Below are 14768 nucleotides of genomic sequence, written 5' to 3'. Positions count from 1 at the left end.
AGGATATTAGCTGGAGGCTTTTTCTATGTGCTGGAGGTCTGGTGGATTAGAGACCAGGTGAATTAGGGAGGTTTTAGGTGAGGCTGTAAATGTGTGGGATCCAGGCTGGTAGGAAAACAGAGAGAGGATTAATTTTTAGGACAAGCCAAGAAAACTCACAAAGTTGATGTAGGAACGTAGATGTTTGTTTTCAATTCATTTGCTGTCTGGAACAGATTAAAACCAGCAAATCCCTGCCTTTAAAGGATAGAGCTGGTCAAACTGCAGCTTGCTTCAAATGAAGCAAAATATTGGTGTGGGGCTGGTGTGTTCCTGGCTGCGGGCCACACAGAGAAGGGGAAAACTGCCTTGTGATCATTTCAGTCTCTGCCCCCTGAGGGCTCTGATGGCATAAATATAAACGTACCCAAAAATGTGGGTTTTTTTTTGTTTTTTTTTTGTTTTTTTTTTTTTTTTTTTTGAGGGGTGTATCTGTAGGGAAGTTGCTTCCCAGTGCTTTCCCCCCTGCATGGTGTGGAGCTGGTTCTTCTGGGACACAGCCAGGCACAGCATTGCAGGGCTGTGTTTGAGGGCATTCCTGCTGCTGGCTGGCAGCTGGGGAGCAGCAGGCAGTGGGACTTCAAGACTGGGTCTCCTACTGTACCGAGCCTGAGGAGCTGGAGCTCTGGGGGAGCTTGTCTTAGCAGCTGTAGGGAGTATAGAATATCTTTACCAAAGCACTACTACATTCTACTGAAATGAGCTGACTAATAGTTTCCCTCTGTCCTGGTTTCCCACACATGCTGCTTTTTGAGTTTTCATGGCCTGGCTGAAGCTGGCAATACTTGGTAGCAAAGCTGACCCCAATTCTTTCTTCTCTTGTAGGAAACAAGTTTTCTGCCCGCTTGTCTTCAGAAGGTAGAGGGTGAATCTGGTTCTCATCAGGCAGCTCAGCTTGGACAAAGACAGCGAAGGAGCCTGGATCTTCCTGGTGCTTCATGTGGTAGGTGGCAGAGCTGCTGTCATTGCTGACTTCAGGGGCATGGGGGGGAGTCATCCGATGAAAGGCTCAATATCTGTTGATTCCTGCCAAGCTCTGGTCTCACGATAGCAAGTGTTTTTGATAAACAAGTTCAATAATTCTTTTGGATCAGGTAGGGTAATGAGCAAACCTACTTGATGTATAGAAAGAGCAGAGGCCTGGTTTGTGCTAAATGAAACACATGATAATTTTCTCTCTTGCTTCAAGAGTGAGATTATGCAGAACGAGTGGACAGTGACATTGGAATTAGTAATTCTATTGTGTTTGATGGGAAAATGCCAGGAGGAAAGTGTTTATTTCTGCTGTAATTAGAAAAACAGTGCATAGGAAACCTGAAGATTTCCAGCTTTAGATTAGTTCCAGGCTCTCTTGGAGCCCCTTGAAACAATTATCTGTCTGTAGAACAGACTCCAAGGAGCCCACTTTTGCTCCACCGTGTGTGTCAGAAGTGTGGAGAAGCAGAGACAATGTAAAAACTGTGTAAGATGTGTCAAGAATATCTTGGTTTATAGTCATTGTAGCCTCATAAGTTTCTGCAGCCTGTGGGGGAAATGCCCTTATTCTCTCCTTCTGGCCATACGTGATGTATAGTGATTATTCTCTTTCTTTAGGTGAAGTTGTAACTGCTTTAGGCAAAGGTTGACTGGTTTGGTTTTCTTGCATTGGTGTGAAAAAGCAAATTTCCTCTATAGAAATTAATGGAATGTCTTTGGGAAGGATGTCCTAAGCAAACTCAGCTGCCAGGGTGTGGGTTGCTAGTGAGCATACACTACTGTGCAGCCCCACACTGGCATGGAGCAAGAGTGCTGCTTATTGAAGGATTCATTCTGTAAATGCTGATGTTACTGTTTACAAATGGACTTCTTAAGAACTGCAAAATTTGTTGATACAGCTGACAGTCGAGGTGTAAAAAATTCCTTAGAAACTGAGCATTTAATCTAACAAAATCAATAATCACAATATTGATGCATCTGTTGTCTTTGTTTTAACCAATAGATACAGGTTTGGGGACATCGTGACTCCCACTTGATTATTCCCTAAACAGAAAAAACACCTGGTTCCCTGTGTAAGCAAAATATGTTTGAAAATTATACTGCACAGTACCATCTTTGTTTATCCTGGGGTCTAACAGAAATCTGCTGCAGGTGTTGTTTTTCATTTGAGATTACACCTTAGTACCATAAGTGAAGTTTGCTCTCTTAAGGAAGGATCTTATAGAAAGGCAAAATTCCATTTAAGACCACTTTAGTTCTTAATCTGAAGGTGCACTTGGAATTTGAGCACTGTATGACTTGCATTCACTCTGTAAATAAGACTTACATAATACTTCTGTCCGATTCTACTGAAGGCTGTTCATTTTTCCTGTACTTCTGTTGCTAAACAAGAAACAATTGGTCAATAATTGGAATTTAACGTTAAACTAAACTGATCCGTATAAAGCTACTTTTCTTTGATTCCTGAGGCTTTAACAATAACCTCTCAAATTATACAGAACATCAGAATCCATAGCTTTTACTTTCGTAAATATTTTTAATTCAATATTTTCTGTTTCAAGAGAGTATAAAGGCCGAATGATTTAATTTACTCTAATAGCTCACTGAACAGAAAATTAAAACATATTAATAAAGAAAAAGATATAATTTCAAACAGCAGCTATGGCAATAAAATTCCAAGTGGAAGGGTAGGGTCTCAGAATTTTATCTTGCTTAAGTTTGTGTGTTTAGATCATTGTATGTCAAATACCAACACACGTTGCAGTGATTGATAACCCTGTGTTAATGAGATGAGAATGAGAAGTAGGAGCATTTTGGTTTCAGGAGTAATTGGTGGAAATAAAAAAATCCTCCCATGACTTGAAAACTTCTAATTGGAAACGCATTTGTCTGGAAAATGTGTTATTGGCATTTTTATAATAGATTCAAAATCATTGCCTAAGTGGGACAAATCTTTCTCTATGTGTTTATTAGAAATTAGAGGCCTATCAAGCTTGATTGTTTAGAGGATTTTTCTTCTATATTGTTGTTTGCTTTTTTTTTCTTTTTTTTTTTTTTTAAGTGAGTGGATCATTGTGGAGAGATCTTTTCCAGCTTGATTTTCCTATTAATTCTGCATCACTTTAAGCAGATTGAATACAATTTTTTGAGAAGCAAAACCAACATGCATGTTTTTAAGTTAGAAAAGATGTGAGTTCTGGTTTAGCAAAGAGGTTCTCAAATATTTTTACTGTATTTTTGTCTTAGCATCGAGAATCCTGGTGTGTTTATGTAATTCTGCAATCTGCAAAGCTGGGAAGAAAATTCCTGAATGTGGGCTCTGTGAACTAGCAGCGCTGAGGGAGTCGTTTTACTTTTGTTCCTTCCTGGTTGGAATGATGGTTTCACACTTTAAATTCAATAATCAGATTAAACTGACAAAATCAGAAAACACTATTGAATGGTGAGGTACAAAAACATGACCTGGTTAGGGCAGTTCTTAATACAACAAAAGCCCCGCTGCGTTATTATCTGTGCTGGTGTGTAATGCAGGCTGTCGGCGAGCAGGTACTGTTCTGCACTTCATGCTGGAAAGCAGTCTTGGCAAAATCAGTGTTTTCTCTTAGTTGGGACCAGTCCCATCAAGAGTAAAAGGACTGTTTGCCTTGGATTGTTTTCTTAAAGGTTGTAGTAGTTTAACTCTTAAAATTAATCTATTTGAATTCAGAAAGTTTTGTTTAATATAAACTGTTTTGCTTGCTTGCTTTTTGTTTTGCTTTATTCCCTTATATACACTGTAGTATGGAGACTAGTTTATCAGTGCACAAAGGAAATCAGAAGCTGATGATAAGTGCACCCATTTATCTGAGTTTGAGGAGCCTATGATAAAATGTCCGTGAAATACATGGAGTTCTAAAATGTCAATTGCTTGTTTCTTATGGGAAACACTAGAGCACAGCAGCCCTCTTCAAAACCAACATATTCATCTTCTCTTGACTTAGGCAATATTTAAGAGATCAAAATGTCAGTTCTCTCTATTTTGTGAATATGGTGAGATAGAACTATTTTAAAGCATTCTCATAGAACTGGGAATTCCAACTTGTGTGAATTTGGTTGCAATACATGGTAACTGGCTGTATTTATTTTACACATCTAAAAGAATGTGATGCCAAATGAGTAATGGTTCTATTCCAATTGAGAAGTTCTCTGGGGTTGCGTGAAATTATAGTGAAGAGGCAGTTGTTGTTGGTGAAGTGTTTCCAACAGGAGCAGTTCTCATGTCTGAATTACCTTAATGCTGTCTAAAGTACATTCGCACACCAGCGTTACATCACAATTTTATCTCACTTGTTTCGGTGACCAGCCCAGGTACAAATCATGTCTGTGACTCAGCTCTGAGCATCTCTACTGGTAGGTAGCCCCGGGACTGGAGTCTCAGTACTGAAGCTTTCTTTTGAATCCTTTTTTCTTCATAGTCACCACTGAGCCAGAAACAGCAGGCTGAAAGTGAGGCACCGTATTAAGCCACTGCTGTTCTTCCTGAGATACGAATAGGGATTATTTCTCTTTTTCTTTCCTATCAGCGATTTAGCTATTTCTCTGCATTCCATCTCTGTTGGTAAAATTAATTTTTATTTCCCCAAATTAGAGGAATGTGTTTAATATTTGCTAAGTGATGTCTTCAAAGAAGTGTGCCAAAAGTACTTGAAAGGAGACAAATTCCCTGTTTCAGAGAGCTCTGAATGTGTCTGTGCACCACAAAGGGTTGTTCTGGGAGCTGATCTGGGTTGCCTCCTGCTGCTGACTACAGGGAATACTTTTCACCAAGACTTGTGAGCATCTGTTGAATTATGAACACTTGGCAGCACAGAGCTGCAGTGGCACATGCAGGAGCACTATGGGCCTGTTACTTTCACCTCCCAGTCTGTTACCATTGTGCTTGCTGATGGGGACCTGGCCTATTGCTGCCAAACCTGGGCAGAGGCTGGGAAAGTTTGGGAAGGCTGATGAATGGGAGGTTAAGTTTTTCTGTGTCATGTGTTCTACAAATGGTAGTGAGGAAAGCATCGAAAAAGGTGGTTGTTCATTCAACCTTTCTTGTCTGTGAAGTCAGTTTATTCAGTAAGAGAGCTGCTGGGAGCATCACCTCTATTATTTATAGGGTGGTGGGTTTTCCAACCTGTGCGCTCACCAACAACTAGAGATGAGAATTGACTGCAGTCTGGAGTGGCTGTTCCTCCTCTGCAAGCTTCGAAGACAAAGAGCCATTTGAAAAGCAGGATAACAAAGTAGGTCAGTATTTGTTACAGGATGAGCACGTGTGGTCTTTAAGACAGCTGAAGAAATTCTTTCTGAGTGTCTGCATTTTACAGCAATGAACAGTTTGGCAGTGCTGGTTTGGCACACGGCCTTTATGAAAGCTGCATACCTCAGTGCTAAGGGGATTAGAGTCGAGCACGTTTTAATGAACACCTGTGAAGAGAGAGAACCTGTTTAAAAGAATAGACATGCTGTGCTTCAAAGTAACCCATGGAGAGAAATATGGAGAGCCATTTTTAAAGAGCACTGTGCAATTTAACTAATCCAGGTAAAAGAATAAACTTTCAATGCACAGAATGACAAAATGTGAGAGAAAGCATAAGGAAAGGGTTGTGTTATATGGCTACATCTTTCTCTGTTACACTTCTTTTTGTTCTTAATCTGAACAAAAGCAAGAACGCTTTGAACCACCTCCCTGGAACAGCTATTCAGGCTGTGATTTTAGTGGGATTTCTCTATGGCAATGGGATTATGCTCTTAATGGGTGTCAGTTGTACCTGCTCTGTGCTTTTCAGCTAATAGTTGTTCTGATCCCTCAGGAAATGAGGGACTTTTGAGTGAGGATGTAACGATCACATTCACTAAAAGAGAAGTAATAGAATTTTTGCTGACCGATTATTTTATCACCGTTAATGTTTCCTTATGATGGTAATGAAAACTTGGAAATATTCAGCTGATGGAATGCTTTCTGATGAAGGCTGAGCTGGTCTGTAAAAGGACAGAACTGGTGACCACATAATGGCTTTAGGAGGCTGGCACAGATGGTGACAGTGATAAAATACTCAATGAGCAGCATACAGATACCAAAGTGAGAGTCACCAAGGCTCTTGTCAGAGTACTGTTTTGTGCTGAATCTCCTTTGTAAAACAAATTTCTGCTATGATGTTCAGCTCTCTATGAGGTGTGATTACTTAAGGTGAGCTGTCCGTAGGTTGTCTCTTGTTGTCAGGTTTCTTGTATCTATTCAGATGAGACTGGGTTTGGAAGACACAGAAATGAGGGAACTGCGTAATCCGAAACATGTACATTGAAGGGAAGTAAAGTCTCTTCTGAGTTGGGTGGAGCAGCTTAGAATGGGACTAAAAGTGGGATTTAACTGAAGTACTGAAGATCGAACCTAAGAACAAATAGGTAATTTTACATAAATCCTCTTTGCTTCAGAAAACCTGTGTCACTGCTGTTCTAGAGCAAACATCTTTTCTGTCTGTACAGATGCTCTTGCTCTCAGCACATCACACCTGTGCAGCCCATAGCGCTCTGTGGCTGAAAAACAACCCTTGGAAAAGTAAAACTGATCTCAATGGTAATTTGCTATTTCTTATTTGGGGAATTTTGCTGCTGCTTTGAAATGTGGAAAAGCTCAGCCTGCATTCTGTGTGTGACTTACGGAGCTCATGGCGTGCTTTCTGCTAGATGCTTTTTTTGTTTTTAAAGAAGAAATCACCTGCTCTTTGCTTCTTGCCAAGTATATAAGTAACTTCAAGTCTCCTAGAAATGAGAAGCTATGGTGGAACTGGACAGGTACCGGGGCAGATGACAGCAATCAGGATCGATCCTCCTGTAGCTCTCATGTTGCTGGGGGAGCTGTTCCCCGCACAGCATCGGTGTGGGGCTGCCCGGTCCGCATGTGCACCTTGCAGGAGTTTAACTGCTGAAGGGGAATGACGGGGAGTAGTTGCTCAGCAGTCCTCAAAAAGTGGCTTTAACCAACTTCAGCAAGGCTGGCTGTTGTGTGTGCTTAGGCTTGAATTAGATTGGAGATCTACCTGCCCTCCTCATACCCACTGCTGCAGGGAGAAGCAGTGCTCGTGGCTGGGGCAGCCCATAGGAAACAATAAATCACTTGAAGCATCCTCTGCTTTATAGAAATGTGTTTAAACATCAGGCTGATTGTGGGAAAGGTGTGTGCGGTGGGGAGAAGGGATATTTCTCCAGTTAGAGTCATCAGGTTGAAAATCCTTCAGCTTTGGCTGGAAAATTTTGTGCAGGGGATAAAATGAAACTCTGGGTCGGGGAGTGCCGTAGGATCCACTGACATTGCTGGAAAATGTCATGTTTCTACATGGGGTATTTTCGCTCCAAGAATAGAACCAATCGTGCTTATTGTGAATGTCATTTTAATGATCACTAAGAGAAACCAGTGGGTTGGGTTTCTTTTTTTGGCATTGCTTTTCTGCTGCTAAGCAAACCCTTTGTTGCCCAGACAATCAGCTGGCGGGTGGTTGCATGCCTGCGCTCTATGCTGTGGGGCTGGGAGCGTGGGGACTGCAAGCTGCTCTGTACCACAGCTCAATCCAGTACATACACTGTGCTACAGGCATCGATATCCATCCCTACAGGAGATGTGAGCGCAATGCAGGCTCAGCCCCTGCACCCTTATGCAGCTGTGTGGCCCCAGCTGGCCTGACTGTGTGTGTTGTACTCAACAAGTGCTGACCTCCGAGAGGCTGTTTGTGCTGAATGGCAGTGAAGGGGTGTCAGTCCGACCCATGCAGTGTTTCTGGGAGTGTTCTACGTACTGCATGTTTGCTTTTCTGTTAAACACAGTAATGATGTGACAATGTAGTGCCCAGTTCAAGACAAAAAACATTGGGGAATAAAACAAACGTAGCTTCAGTAATTCACTCCTTGTGTAGTAATTCATCCCTTAAAGTGAGATCCTTACTAACCAGGAAGGTCTGATAATGATTCTGTCAGTGTTTCTGTTATTTAATAAAAAAGATGCCTGTTTTTGCTCACAACGCACACATTTTAATACATGCATTCCCTGCAAATTAGATACTAAAACACAGAAAACTGCCGGTATATTTTCCCTATGAGCATACTGTTCAAGTGAGTTTTGGGTTGAAAGTTCACAAGGCAGAATGGGTTCGTGTTCTTGTGAAGCTTGTGTGATACAAAGCTTCTCTCATCCAACGTGCTGCTACTCGGCTGCACAAACAGCAGCACTGAACAAAGGAAATATTAAAGAAATACACTCTAATTTTTGCTAAGATAAGTAACAAAAAAATGCTATGGCAGTTTCTGTCTTCATATATAGTAGTATACAATTACTTTTTATCAATGAGAAGACCTGTAAGATGCTTATATTTGCATATAAATGTATTTTTTATATATGAATAATATTCTTGCATGTATGTACGTTTTTAGAGATCTTGGTGGTGCATAATTTTGCATTTTTTAGTTAAAACATTAAAAAAGAGTGAGAATGTTTTCCAGGCTGCTGCTGGTAGAAGTAATTCTCTTGGGGATGCAGGAAGAAGCTGCAGGAAGAGCCTTATGTTGTACATTGCTTGTGTCGTACTTGAGTGAAAGGGATGGATGTTGTTCCTTGCTAATATGGTGAGCCTTTATCCTGATCTCTTTCAGGCTGAAATATGGCAAGGTGCTCAAGTGGTCTGTGATGCTGTTTGGTGAAAGATAGCAATGTCATTTTTTGCCTTAGTTCTCCATCAGGTGTTGGGTTTGCTGTCTGGGGCTTTATGAAGACGCACTGCCCTCAGCAGTCAGTTTCCCTCTCTGTGACAGCCAACTCACTGCTTGTGCATTTAAATAGCTGTATGTTTCCTGTGTGATAACCCCAAACTCCTGAAGTTCCTCTGCAATCTCATGTAAACAAAATGTTGCTAAGGGTCTGGATTGAAGTTTTATCAATATAATGATAGTAATTGACTTTGTTTTGTTAGATAGCAGAAACATCAGTGCTGTCAGTGAACTTGTATGAATGCTGAAATTCTAGATAAGCTAAAATAGTTATTAGGCACCCTTTGGCTACAGAGTGGATGTCTGGCTTCAGTGGCTGAAGTTCAGACTATTATGATCAGTTATCCTGAAACTGAAGTTTCTTCTCACCCTTCTGCTCTGTCTGTAAGATGGGTCTAAGCCACCCTCAAGTTGTGCCTCTAGGACACGTATTCCTGGTGCTGGGTCTTCCTATTTGCTCCGCAGGTGAGAGACAAAGCACTGGACTGTCTTGCTGCAAGTGATCTTAATTCCCGGATGGACCATTAGAGTTGTGCTAGGGGAAGTAGTGAAATGGCACTACTTTTAACACACGCCAAGTCTGCTCAGGATGGCAGAGGTACGTTTAGGTGCGCCTGTCATCTACAGTTGTCTGGCTGCCTCTGGTCTGGCTTCCCTGCTGGTATTTTATCTTAGCTCACATCCTAGCTGTGCAGGCAGCACACAGAGCCAGCAGCAATGCAGAGCCCTGTTTACACCCAGCTGCTGCTCTGCAGTGCACCACCCCATCTGCTGCCTTCCCTGCTTGCTTTCCCGTTCACACTTTTTGTCATCGGCGGAGCAGTTTTTGTTGTGTTAGCTAATGCCCATTTAGCTGACCTAGACTTTTGATTGTTAGAAACTGCAAAGAAGCCTTTAGGTGGTTAATGGATACTTTTGCAAACAGAAGAAAAGAGGATTTTTTGATCGCACTCAGCTTTAGAGGAGCTGGAGGAACGTGATTTCGCAAATGTATCTCACAACAGTACACTAATTCTTTGTCTGTCTCCAGAGGCCTCAACCCAAAGGTAGCTGAAATTCTATACCATAATTGCATTCTTTCCAAATTGCGGCTATAAGAGACCATAGTTGTTTCCAGAAAAATGTAAAAAATGGGATGTGCATTTTTCTGGACATACGTAGCATGTGTTAGCATTCAGTCATAGATTACTTCATTAACCTTTGCTCTTCAGAAGCCTCAGAATGGAGAAATATTGGAAGGCGAACTGGGTTGGGGGGGGGCAAGCTGAGGGGTTTCAGGAAAGGTCAGAATCTGTGGAGTTATGTCCACAGCTCCTGCTCGAACAAACAGCTCCTGCTCTGTCCCTCCACAAAGAAACAAACAGGCTATGCAGGTGCTGCAGATACTGCTTGTCCCTTGTATTTGTTTTCCTGTACGTTATAGTGCTCTTGTGTGGTTTGTACATTCAGATTGTTTTCTAGATCTTGAAAGGAAGCTATACTAACAACTGGAAAAAGAAAGAAACAAACAACAGATAAAAATGTCTTTTTAAATGTCTTTGTTTAAAAGGCAATGAAAGGAAAGATACTCGAGTGACTTGAGCCTGAGATGCTGATAGAGTAGCTTATCAACAGACCTAGGTTTGATTTAGCTGTGGCTGTTTGATTTTTTTGGTGCTGTATTATTTTTATGACATATTTTGGTATCCACCTAGTGGCGATAATAAACAGAATGCAACTAAATGCGGTCTATATTCTGGATTCAATTTTAAAAGTGACTTCTCATGGCCAGGTTATAAGCCTTTGAAATATGGGATCATAATAGAAACGCTGACAGTACCTTAACAGTCTCTGTGATAGTGTTTCTCTAATGTAAATAAATGGTGCTATAGGGCATTTTATTTCCACTCTCCTCACTTTATTCTGAAGATGGTTTTATCATTCACCAGCTATGAAACAATCATCTTTTGTGCCTAACCTGCCAGACTGTAGTGGGTTTTTTCTTTTCCTCCTCCTCTGTGGATGTGAAGTAGAATGGGACAGATAGAGAAGATTTATGCTGTACCTGTTCTGTCCTTTAGCATAGCTTAGCCAGAAGACTTCACTGCTGTCCAGTGTTATTATGTGCTTAAGTTCAGTAAGTGTATAAATAAAGACCTTCAATCTGAGCCTTGAAATAGATGATCTTTAAAGAAAATGGCCTGAGAGCATAATTAAAAGGATAGTCTTTAAAGTTCCTATATAACTTGTATGTTGCATTGACAGAAGGTAAACCTTTTCTCCATAAAACACTAGCATTAAAAAAGTGGAAAAAAAACTAAAGCTGAAAATCCATCCATCTAACCCAAACCAAGTGAAAAACAAACAAAAACCCCACAAGTAAAAACCCTGATTTAAGCGATACCCAGGGAAACACCCATCTGTTACATTCATTTAAAACTCCCTCTTCTAAAGTGCATATTCTGAGTAGCAATTGCATGGAGGGAGGGAGCAGATGGGGCATGTTGTCCTCCATAAGGGAGGTTATCCTGGAGATAGATGCCTGTAAGCTGAGGGCAAAGCTCTTTTGCTGGGGAAGGGATGGAGCATAGAGGCAGGAGGGCAGAAGCGAGCCTGCTCTGCAGATGGTCAGCTGTGGTTCCTGGGATTTCTGCTCTCTTCTAATTCTGGAAGCACCCAGCAGAGTGGAAGCACCTTTGCTCACTGCAGCATGCTGCAGAGCTTCCTGTAATTACAGGTCTAATTGAAGCGTGTCTGGTATTCCTGTGTTTTACCTGGTATTTTGTCTTAGAAAGTCTACAACATGCTGTCATTATCTGGCGCTAGTTGTGGTTTTCTCTTCAGCTATTTCCTTGAGCTAAATATGCAAAATTGTACAGCCCTTAAGGGTTATTTAGCAGGACTTTTAATGAAATAATAGAAGCATTGCACTCCAGCGATTTCCCCATGTGGGGAAATGTCACAGTCCATTGGCCTTTCCTGAGAACACTACATGAAATTACACCTATTTTCATTACTGTGCTCAAGTACAATATTGTTAAGTAAATATTTGCACCAGAATGTGACTATCCTGAGGTGTGAGCTGTCCCACGAGGTAAATAATTAAAGGATGTGCTTTCTCTAGCAGAGAAACTGGTGCTTGATATAGGTTTGATCATTTCACGTGTCTCTTTGGTAATCCATAACTGTCTTCTGCAATTATTTTCATTGTCCAGCCAAGCAAAGATAAAAGGTAGAACATGCCTCTCTCGCCTGCTCCCAGGGAAACTCCATTACCCTTCAAAGGCCACGTGGCAGTGGCAAACCAATCTGAGGGGGAAGAGGCAGCCCACAAGGACGAGCTCAGGATGAGCAGAAAATGAAGTTGTTACCAGACAGCAAACAGCAGCCCTCGGTTCTTATGAATATTTGAATGAGTAACTAAAAACAGCTCAGTGGACTCTAAGCAACTGTGACAGCTGAAACTGCCTGGGAAACTAGCAGTCTGCAAGGACCGCAATGAAAAGATCAGCACTGCATTTTTACCTACACCTCCATTGCTGTATTCTAAAACTTTAGCAGATTCGTAGTCCCCAAATATTTGTTAGAAAAAAATCTCTCTGTGTGAGTTTTCGTAGTGAGGTAACTGCAGAATCTGTCTAGAAGTTGAGAATTCATTAAAATACAATGGTTTCTAACAATTTACTCGAGGCAAGAGAATAGCCACATTTTCAAGACATTGAAATATTGATGTTGCTGTTGCTTATACTCATAGAAAATTGGCCCTAGTGAATCTTTCATGAATATCTTTCAGCTGGTTCCACGTGGAAAGAAAGATGATGAGGACAGTTTCCCCGAAGCTGAAACATTCTGAATAATCTGCAAAAAAAGGGGGGGCAGGAACTGTAACAAGCAAACTATTGCAAGGTTAGTCGTTAGTTTATAGCAGCTGAAAAGATCTTACAGCAGTTCTGAACGCACAACGCAACTTTCTCTTTTTCGTGCCAGACTTTTTTTTAATGCACTTTTCTTACTCTGATTCTTTTTCTATGTATATTACAAAGCTGCACTTAAAAATGCATTTGTTGTGACCTTCCTGTTTATGCAGCCTGGAGTTAATGTGTTGTCTTTGAGTTCCCAGCACAGTTTACTAATGCAATCGCGCTTTACCAAGTTCTTCTCGCTGGGGCTGCTTGTATGAGGGTGGGTTGCAGAATTGATTTGCTACCGTGCTGAAAATGCTGGCAACGGAATTGACTTGAGTGACATCTTCCACATATATATATTATTACGATTTCAAGTTTATGCAATAAATCTGACTCGAGAGCCAGATGAATTGTTCAGATTAAATGTAACTGGTGTGCCATGTATGAGTAACGAAGAATGAAGTATGCATTTAAACAGAAAGATGAAGGGCCTTTTTAACAAGAGCTGAAATTACCTTTTTCAAATGGCCCTTCATTCTGACACATGTACCGTTTTGAAGCAATGATGTTGGCATCAGTATAACATCTGCAGAGCTGGAGTGCTTGGAGAGACTGATGTTGCCACCAAAGCAGCTGTATCTAACCTGTTCCTAAGTGTTCACCAAAAATGATGTGGGAATAATTGCTCCTATTATAAACGACAAAGATTGGCTGACACACCTTGAATTCCTGCCCAGACCTCTTTTCCATGAGCTCGGGAATTAGAGTGCCACGGTTGACTCATCTTTCTTAGTTCTCTCTGCCATTGCTCCCCTGGGAAGAGTAGTTCTGGTTCTACCTATTGTGTCAGTACTATCAAGGAAACAATGTTTCCCAGTAAGTGCTGGATAAATCACAATTTGGGCTACAATTCAGAACTGAATGAAGAATTCTGCGCACGTTTCTCTTAAATTTTGTATCAGTTGCGATGTTAGTAACGCTGTTTTGTTACTTAGTTTTGTTATACCACTGAAAGTTTACTTGTTTGTGGTTAACTGGTGAGATTTCTGTTGCTTTTTGGTAGAATTACTTTTGTCTTTTTGCTCTATGTGTTTTAAGGAATTTGCAGTTTTGTTCCTGAAAATCTGATGAAAGCTTTTGTGGACAAGAGATGGCTTTACAAGGAAGAAAAAAGAGGGGTGGGAGAAGACAGGAGGAAAAAAATAAATCTCAAACCACTGGAATTATAGGGCCCATAGCAGAGAAAATGTGTAAAGGGTGCTTTCTTGTTCCCAGCGCTCTTGGGTATGTACAGAAAGACCCTGTGCTTTGAGGGCTGTGGTGGTCTGTTCCTCTGCTCTGTTAGTTTGAGATTATTTCAAGTGTTGGATTATTTCAAATGTTTCTGAGCTTGACTATACCTTTTTAAACCAAAGTTATTAAATGCCGTGGATAATGGGCTCGAGTAGATCTAGAACAGAGCAGGGCTTGTCTGGGAAGACCTGTTTGCAATAAAACAGTGCTCCAAGAAGGAGTGAGCTGAACTGCTGTTAGAAAGGATGGCTGTGGTTCCTGCCCATGCTTGTCTGGAAGGCATCTCAGTGACCTGGCGTTGTGCTGAAGGACACGGTGCAGATGGAAGGCTGATGCCCATCTACAAGGGCCTAACCTGCCCTTTGCTTCCTAGCGTACTTGAGAAGTTCCCAGGTTGGTGCAGTTGCTGCTGAATATGTTTCTCTCCAGGAGCTGCACACCCAGCTATGCTGGAAGTTGCAGGAGGTATCACAACTACCTCTTGGTACCTTAGAGCTGCAAGCAGAGCCCCCAGCTAGGGCCATTGTGGTTCCACTTATACTCCTTTCTATTGTTACTGCTTGTTGCTGAGTACTGGCCTGTTGTTGGTGAGCTCCTTGCTCTTAAGGAAGGCTCTCTGGGACTGGGGGTAGCTCAATCTCTAAACTAAAATGTGTGCAAGAAATAGGCCCAGCAAAAGTCTTCATCTGCTGTGGATGGGTACAACGGTTCTTTCTGTGGCACTTGGGTGAAGGAGTCTTTGGGATTTAAGACCCTTCGTGGCTGCATGTTGGCACATATGTACACAAGTATGTG

General features: G+C 41.5%; 1 protein-coding gene across 1 annotated transcript in view; it reads left to right on the top strand.

Moving 5' to 3' along the window:
* EPHA4 (EPH receptor A4) overlaps positions 1 to 14768 on the top strand; it is a 231670-nt gene that overhangs the window by 31857 nt on the left and 185045 nt on the right. The window contains exon 2 of the mRNA XM_085513542.1: positions 865 to 982. The gene's annotated coding sequence lies outside the window, so the exon portion shown is untranslated. The remainder of the gene's footprint in view (positions 1 to 864; positions 983 to 14768) is intronic.

The sequence above is a fragment of the Coturnix japonica genome, chromosome 12 (genome assembly GCF_054131305.1).
Source record: "Coturnix japonica strain WE chromosome 12, WE-NBRP24, whole genome shotgun sequence".
Classification (NCBI taxonomy): Eukaryota; Metazoa; Chordata; class Aves; order Galliformes; family Phasianidae; genus Coturnix; species Coturnix japonica.
This window is presented reverse-complemented; position numbering and strand designations above follow the sequence as displayed.